This window comes from Mus caroli, chromosome 3 (genome assembly GCF_900094665.2).
Source record: "Mus caroli chromosome 3, CAROLI_EIJ_v1.1, whole genome shotgun sequence".
Lineage (NCBI taxonomy): Eukaryota > Metazoa > Chordata > Mammalia > Rodentia > Muridae > Mus > Mus caroli.
Window position 1 is genome coordinate 53,365,398 of NC_034572.1, and position 9,719 is coordinate 53,375,116.

A 9,719-nucleotide genomic window follows, 5' to 3' on the forward strand; every position below is an offset into this window, starting at 1 on the left:
TCGTGAAATTTTTCCTTTTCTTTATTTTATTTTATAAGATATTTTCTTTATTTACATTTAAAATGCTATCCAGAAAGTTCCCTATATCCTCCCCCTGCCCTGCTCCCTACCCACCTACTCCTACTTCTTGGCCCTGGCGTTCCCCTGTACTGGGGCATGTAAAGTTTGCAAGACCTAGGGGCCTCTCTTCCCAATGATGGCTGACTAGGCCATCTTCTGCTACATATGCAGCTAGAGACACGAGCTCTGGGGGTACTGGTTAGTTCATATTGTTGTCCCACCTATAGCGTTGCAGACTCCTTCAGCTCTTTTATTAAAAGCAAAACGTAAAAAAATAGCAAGCTCTTAAGACTTTCACAGTGCCAAACATGGAATGTTAGCAATAAATATTAAGGAAATAGACTTAATGGGAACAAAAGGTCCTTTAAGAAAATATCAATCCTACTTAGAAGGGGGAACAAAATAATCAAGGGAAGTAGAGGGTAGGAGGGACTTGGAAGGAAGGGAAGCAGGGGTAGGGAAAAGAGGGAATTCACAGACCTTTTGAAGCCCAAGAAGAAGGAAGACCACAATGTGGATGCTTCAGTGCTTCTTAGAAGGGTGAAAAAAAAATACTCACAGGAGGAAATATGGAGACAAAGTATGGAGCAGAGACTGGAGGAAAGGCCAACCACAGACTGCCCCACTTGGGCATCCATCCTACATACAGCCACCAAACTCAGTCTCTATTGTGGATGCCGGGAAGTGCTTGCTAACAGAAGCCTGATATAGCTGTCTCCTGAGAAGCTTTGCCAGAGCCTGACAAATATAAAGGCAGATGCTCACACCCAACCATTGGACTGAGTATGGGTTCCCCAATGGAGGAGTTGGAGAAGAGACTGAAGGAGCTGAGGGGATTTGCAGCCCTATGGAGGGAGCAACAGTGTCAACCAGCCAAAGCCCCTAAAGCTCCTAGGGTCTGGACCACCAACCAAAGAATACACATGGAAGGACCATGGCTCCGGCCTCATATGTGGCAGAGGATGGCCTTGTTGGACATTAGTGGGAGACGAGGCTCTTGGGCTGGAGGGTGTTCGATGCCCCAGTGTAGGGGAATCCAAGGAAGGGAAGAGAGGAGTGAGTGAGTAGGTGGGGCAGCACCCTCATGGAGGCAGGAAGGAGGATAGGATGGGGGCTTCCGAAGGGGAGACCTGGAAAGGGGAAAACATTTGAAATGTAAATAAAGAAAATATCCAATAAAAAAATCTGGCAGAAGATTTGGGAAAACAACAACATGAAAGAATCTTGATGCAAGACTTATTTCTAAGTATGAGCCAGTTGCAATAACGCTGTGAAAAGACAATCACAAAAAGGTAGGGGAGGGAAAGATGGAAGAATTCATTATGGGAGGAGATGGAGGGGGTGTACAGAGGGTCAGAAAATTGAACAGAGGTGTGTAGCAACGAGGGGTGGGGGTGGTAGAGAACTGGGGGAAGCAACCCAGATACCAGAAAAGAAAGACCCTCCCAGGACCCTCTCTGGGATGACATTAACTGAAAAACCCCACAAAGGGAAGAGAGAACCTGTAGAGACCATATCCAGAGGTTAGGCAAGGCTCCCGGTTGAGGGATGGGGTCACCCACCCATCTCCAAAACTTTAACAGAGAATTGCTCCTGTCTAAAGGAAATACAGAGGAAAAGAGTGGAGCAGAGACTAAAGGAAAAACCACCCAGAGACTTCCCCACTTGGGGATTCATCACATATACCAACACCAAACGCAGACACTATTGCTGATGTCAAGAAGTGCTTGCTGACAGGAGCCTGATACCGCTGTCTCCTGAGAGGCTCTGCCAGATCCTGACCAATACAGATGGCAGATGCTCACAGACAATTGGACTGAGCACAGGGACCCCAATGGAAGAGTTAGGGGAAGGACTGAAGGAAATGAAGGGGCATTATCTGGCATCAATGGGTGGGGAAACCCTTGGTCCTGTGAAGGCTTGATGCCCCAGTGAAGAGGAACGGTAGGGCAATGAGGCAGGAGTGGGTGGGTGGGTGGGGGAGCACCCTCATAGAAGCAGGGTAAGGGGGGATGGGATAGGGGGATTGAGAGGGAAAACTGGTAAAGGGGATAACACTTGAAATGTAAATAAATAAAATATCCAATTAAAAATATTTATTAAAAGAAAAGAAAACATAAAAAAGTAAAGTTGATGTTGAGATGATGAAACAAATCAGTTAAGTGAACTGGGCACTGATGAAGACAACTAACCCAAACTCAGGTTTTTGACCTACCAGATTTAAAATAAATACGCTATGGAGGTTGCACTGGTCAGACAAAATCACACAGAAGGCCAGAAACACAAAGAAGATGACTGAACTGCTAAGTGTGTGTTCCAGATGGATTATTTTTAGAATCATCTACCAACTTAAAAAAGAAGTTCAAATTTGGCTTCCACTCACAAGAAATTCAAGATCTACAAAATTTGTCAATGTCACAAAGAAATAGAATTTTAAAAATCATTGAATGTAATATATCCATGGTTTTCTGAAGCTAATATCATTAGTTATAAAGCAATTTAATTACTCTCCCAGTATTAGTTTGTTGACATGATTTTCATTTTATTTGATCTGGTACTATCAAAATAAAAATTCTTACCTATAAGCATTTTATTATAAAATATTCCACAATGTTGAAATTACCTTATTTTTATTAGTATATGTTTTATTACTGCACATGATAAATGTGATATACTTATAACTAATATTGAAATTATTACTTTAATTTAAAAACCAATGTAATTGTTTATACATGTATTTTAAGCCATGAAAGACTATTTTCTTACTCTATATATTTGTTTATTATTAAACACTTTAAAATAAATACAAAAATACAGATAAAAGTAAATATGTCCCTATTATTTAGGTCTATCTTTTCCTTTCTAAGCCATAACAGGAAATCACCACCTTGAATAATTACTGACACAGAGATTCAATTGGCCCAGAGAACAAATGAGGGTGCCTCCTACTTTATATGATGTTCACGTAAATATATGAGTTGCAAACATTTTTCTCTTTGCTCTCTACTATAAAAGATGGAAAGCAACAGCTGGTGATGCCTTCCTAAAGCCTTCAATCACAGACATGATTGCTTAACAGCAACTTAGAGACAGCAGTATTCCATAAAAGAAGGGGAAGTCATATGGAGAGAAGAGACCCATCTCATCTCTCATCCATCCTGAGATTTGTGGAAACACACACACACACACACACACTACCTCACACACCACACACTCTTTATCCATAGATTTGTATGTATCTTTATCCAAATATTTGAAGTGTGCCAATTTTTGACACAACTGCCTACCAGGAAACCATGGCGAGTTGAATATGATGGAAATATCCCACACCTTGGACCATTTCCTTTTATATCGTTTTTATTGTGCATTTACTGTACAACATGATAGGTTTTACAGTGCCATTTTCATTTAAGTTTACCATGTACTTTGACTCCATTTAGCTGTCATTAGCCTCTGCTGTCTTTCTTCTGCCTCTAACTAGTCTCTTTCCTGTTTGCAATGAATTCATTTCCAATTTTCATGGTGTGTGTGTGTGTGTGTGTGTGTGTGTGTGTATGTGTATTCAGGTGCATGAGCATTTTAGGTTCCACATATGAGATAAAATATGGTATTTGTCTTGGTGAGACTGGGTTGTTTTGTTTAACATGATGATCAACAGTTACATACATTTTCCTATAAATAACATAATTTTATTTTTCTTTATGGCTGAATAAAACTCTATTGTGTATGTGACAATTGATCATAACTGTTAGCTTGATGGCATTAAGAAACACTTAGGGTACTCCTGCCAGGGAAACAGGTGGGCTAACTACAGACATTTACCTCTCTTTCTCCTCAAAGTAAAATCTCCCAGCCTCATGCCCAGCTCTGCAAAAGAAGACCTGCTGCAGCCTCCCTGGCCTCTAACTCCAGCAGGCATTTTTGGGGGGAATTCACAGGCCACTACTACAAGGAAAGCAGGTAGGCTAATTGCACATCCTCATTTCCCTCTCCAGTCCTCCAAGTCGAGTGGTCCAGTCTCATCCTTAGCTCTCTAGAAGACCTTCTCCTTTCCTTTCTCCTAACTCCAAGCCCTCATTCCTAGGGGACTAACTAATCAGATCTTAGTGGAACACTCAGGTTTCTGCCTTTGTGAGAAGCCACAACAATAACCCAGCCCTTTCCAATTCTCAAGTGTCAGCTCCCAACCACCAGAAACACATTTGACATGGAACTATCATTACACTATCAAAATAATCATTACACTATCAAAAACCCAGAAGATTTTCCTATAGACAACACATGGCCACCCCACTCCTCTAAGACCCTTTGAGAATACAGAAACCAAGGAACAAACTTACCACATCCTCAGAACGCTAGTCTCAACAGGTAAGAGAAAGTCAAAATAGCGCCTTTCATCCTATCTGACCACCACAAATTAAAGGTAGATATCAAGAATAACAGAAACAAGCATGAGAAAAGTTACAAACTAGTGGAGAGTAGACAGCTTTCTAATGAATGAACTGTTCAAGATAGAAAAGAAGAAAGAAAGCAATGACTTTCTAGAAATGAATTAACATGAATACACCATATACCCAAACCTATGGGATTCAATGAAGGCAATTTTAAAAGGCAAGTTCATAGCACTAAGGTCCTACATAAAAATCTTGGCGAGATCTCATGCTAGCAACTTAACAACATACATAAAAGTTCTAGAACAAATAAGTAAATAAATAAATACATAATAAAAAAGAAAATACACTCAATAGGAGTAGATGGCAAGAAATAATCAAACTCATGTATTAAATGAGTAAAATATAAACAAACAAGCAAAAAACCAAAACAGATAATAAAAAGAATCAGTAAAATAAAGAGGAACCCACACAGACTGAAACAGTATGCACAGGCCCTGGACAGTTCTGCACCAGGTCCTTCATTTATATTATAGCTTCCAGTGTTTAAACAAGTGGGTTTCTGATTCTTATGCCTTTTCTTGGGCTCTTATTCCTTCGATTGTCTTGTCTTGACTTGTCTTGTCTTGTCTTGTCTTGTCTTGTCCAACTTTGATGTGATAATTTCTGTTTTGTTCTATTATGGCTTATTTTATTACATTTTAAAAACCAGTGAATGAATGAATTTAAAAAATGAATAAAAGCCTACTGAATAGGATGAAAGTTACCAACTGAACTTCAATGTATATCATCTAGAAGATGAAAAAAATCAGTTTTCTCCAGTGGAATGAATAACACTGTGTATATCAAATGCTCCAGTACAGGCCTCATGCTCAAGAGTAGTTGACCACCAGGCAGTGGGGGTGCCACCTTTAATCCCAGCACTTGGAGGCACAGGCAGGCAGATTTCTGAGTTTGAGGTCAGCCTGGTCTACAGAGTGAGGTCCTGAACAGCCAGAGCTACACACAAACACACACACAAAATTCTGTATCAAAAAACCAAAAAAAAAAAAGTGTAGTTGAACAACAAATAGATTCAGCAGGTTTTGGTTTTTGTTGTTAGTTTGTTTTTCTAGTTTTTGTTTGTTTGTTTGTTTTTTATTTTGAAGATCTATTTTCTTTATAGTCTTTGTTCTTGAATTGGATTTGGTTTTGGTTGTTTTGTTTTGTTTTGAGAAAGGATTTACAGTTGGGTGAGTAGGAAGTAGATGTGTACCTAGACAAAGAGGGGGAAGAAATAATATGATCTAAATATATTTAAATTTAAAAATTGTTATATATAATATATAATATGTAATATAATATTAATATGTGTATGAACATATTATATATTACATAAATTATATATGTATATGTATGAAAAGAAGAAAGAAAGGCTTGGATATTTAGTGAGATATAACTTGAGTAAGTGTCAGGGTGGGATGTTAATTGATTGTAGAAAGCCCACACTGAATGTGGCTGGCCTTTACAAAAAGTGGGAAAGGAGATAGCCAACTAAACACATGCTTTTCTTTCTTTACTGTATGCTCAGTGCTGTAGATGACAGTGCTTCTGCTATCATGCTCTTCCTGCTGAGACAGACTACACTCCTCTGAAGTTTGAGGCTGCTATAAGCATGCATGTCATGAGCTTACACACAAATATAATGCTACAATGTCATAATTTATCCAATGACAGTAAATCTACCAACTGTTAGTTTCATTAGGTATCATGTCACTTGTGATTCCAGTTGGAATACTTTCATTCCTGTTGGGACATTTATGTGAACATGAGTGACTCAAAGGCAAGTGCATAGCTGAAGAGTCCACCCTAATATGAGCAATAGTTTAAGAAGACTGTATCACTGAAGAAATAGAATACTCCATTAACTTTCCACCACCCCCTAAATACTCTTAGACCTTGTGCTGGCTAGTCTTTATCAACTTGACACACAAACTAGAGTTATCTGAAAGGAGAAAACCTCAATTAAGAAAATGCATCTATAATATTCCATTGTAAAGCATTTTATTAATTAGTGATAGATGGGGAGTGTCCATTGTGGGTGGTTCAATCCCTGGGCTAGTGGTCCTAGGTTCTATAAGAAAGCTAGCAGAGGAAGCCAGGGAGAACAAGCCAATAAGCAGCATCCCTCTGTGGCCTCTGCATTAGCTCCTGCTTGCAGTTTCAAGCCCTGTTTGAGTTTCTGTCTTGGCTTAATTCAGGGATAAACTATGATGTAGAAACGTGTCAGCCAAATAACTCTTTCCTACCCACAAGACCAGGTGTATCTAGAAGACAGTTGTGCTGTAGAAATTCATATCAATTTTTTTGTGATTGATTTTCTCTCCTTTCCTTTTCCTTTAAAATTTTATTACCATCACCACATACCTACTTAATACTGTCTTATTTTTCTTATTTTATTGACTATGCTTGTTTCAAGTTGACATAAAACTTGTAAAGACAGACTGTATTTGCTCCACATTTTCTTTCCAAGACTGTTTGTTCTACAAGATGATTTAGTGAAGATAACAATGATTATGAAATGTAGTTCTTGTGGATACAAACTACCCCACGAGCATGCACTTTTGTAGGTAAAAATGTTTATCCACATGCCAATTAATCCTAAAAACATTGGAAGATATAAACTAATATTTGAACATTATACATCTATAGGGGCTCCAGGGTAGTAACTGAGAGCTTTGAATATATAATTAAATAAAATATTTTAATATAGTGACATTTTGAAATATGTTTAATGCTCCCCAAGCATAATAGGAAATAATAGCAGACATGGCTTAAGCACATCATGAACTTATTTATCAATTAGCAAATGTATATGGATGCCAGTGGGTTTCTATTATTCAAGTTGTGGGAGATGGTGAATAATATGCTATCATCTATCACAGAAAGGTTAGTGCTAGTCACAAATATTTCTAAGTACACTGCCAGTCACATATAAGCATCTTAAAATGTATGTCATTTGTTCACACATTTGATCAAGCAATGCTACTGTTTGTTCTACTTAGAACTCAGATTTGCAGGGCAAGAAGAATCCTTGTTATCCTTGGAACGAGAGCATCACTAAGTTGTAAACTGTGGGAGTTTAAAGATATAAATGGCCAAAGCACCAAGTTCCACAGGACATGGAGGCAGAGCAACTGTGAAGCATAAACAAATACACATTTCAAAAAATTGAGGTGAAATTGCAAGGTAATACTATATGTTTAAATCATTTGTGTAAATTTCATGATTGCTGAATGATTCTTAACAATGTGAATTTTATTATTGTGAAAAATATTAAAGATTGCTCCAATATATTACTGCTTGTTAAAATGACATGTTGAATGTTCTTTATTGGGGATATTCTTAAGAATTACCAGATTTGGCCTGTAAAATTATATCTCTGGGATTTTAAATCTCAGAGGAAATAAGCAAGTTCAGATGGATACTTTATAATTAAGACTGTGTGATAAACTCTATTTCAGAATTTGGAAGGCTCTGTATCCATGGGTTCCCACATCAGCCTTGACCTCTGGTATGTAAGAAATGTCAGTGAGCTCTTTGTATACTCATAGAGACATGACTTTAAAAAAATGAAAAACAACTTCTTTGAATTATCTGTCTGATTCACCTTATACCTGAAAGTACTGATGTCTTAAAACTGAGGGTTAACTGTGATGTTTTCATAAGGACATCAAAGGGTGTTATGGCGCATAGTGCATGCAATATACAATTTTAATTGCAAGTTTCGGCTTGACTTTGAGCAAAATAGAACGCCCCCAAGACATTTATTCCCTATTTTCATTTAAGTTTATCTTCAAGTCCAGAAAATTTCTAAGAATAGGTTTAATTTTGCCCTTCATTTTGAAGAGTACCAATTCTTTAATCTAGCATACCATTCCTAACTGATACCTGAAGTGGAAATTTCTGGTTTCTATGGAGACTTAGTTGTGTCATGGGACGGTATTTTTTTTTTTTTTTAACTGTCTTATGAGAAGATGTTTTTTTCTAAAGCAGACACATGGAAGGATGTTTTGATAGAGCAGATGCTTGAAAGAATATGCGATGTTTGGAAACGATGTAAATATAGCCCAGTGGACAGTGGATGATTCTGGATGGTATTGATATGCCATGCCATTCTTTGCTGGTCATCATTGGGCTTTGCTGATGCTGGTTTTTGCTGAGGATGCTAGGTGGTACTGGTACACCTTCACATTCTTTGTTGGTCATCATTTGTTGTGACTACATAGAGAGAAACACCCCCCAAAACCTCCTGGTAGTGTTCTGAGAGCTTCTTGCTGCTTCCTCAGACTTGGGCTGATTGACAGAACCTTGTAGTTTTTTTGTTTGTTTGTTTTTGTTTTGTTTTGTTTTTTTTCTGGCTTGACCTGCCTTTGCTGATTAGTGAATGGTGTTTGCAAGTGGATCAATCTGCCACTGCTGATTCATGTGAACTGAACTACTGACATCTTGACAAGGAAGATTGGATTTGCTCCAAGGAAGTATCTCTAAACAGGTCCACATCCTCCTTTGTTATATTAATCTTTCCTTTCTGCTACCTCTGGTGGGTAGTGGTCTAGAAGTAATGTTAAAGCATTTAAGAACCCTTTTTAAAGGAGGTTTTGAAAAACCTGAGCCTACAGATACATATACACCTGCTCAAACAAAACTCCTGAACCTCAGCCCTAAGGATCATTGTGGAACGGGGGACAGAAAGATTGCAAGGGCCAAGAACCAGAGTCTTTTGTGAGATTGTGTTTCTAGAAATGCCAGGTGTTACACACATAAAGTCTCACCAACATGACTGACTAAACATGACCTGAACAAGAATGACAACTTTTATTTTTCAAATATAATTGTTGTCTCAGAGGCTTATTGCTGATGAATTTCACCCTTTCTAGTTCTTTCTGAACTCTGCTGGCTGGTTTAACTCAGCTGTTCTGGCCCAAAATCCTCTCCAACCTGGCTGATTCAATCTGGCGTTGCTTGGCTTCTCACTGAATTGTTCTTCTTGTCCTCAAGCTCTGGCAATTTGTTCTAATCTTTGGGCGTCCTCTTATTCTCTGGCTTCAACTGTCTTTGCACAAACTCATGAGGTCAGTTCTACTGTACTGCACCCATTGCATTGACTCCTAACTCCACCCATCTGAACTGCATCAAACTCAACTCTACTCAACAGAACTGACTGAACCTACTCTCTCTCTCTCTCTCTCTCTCTCTCTCTCTCTCTCTCTCTCTCTCTCTCTCTCT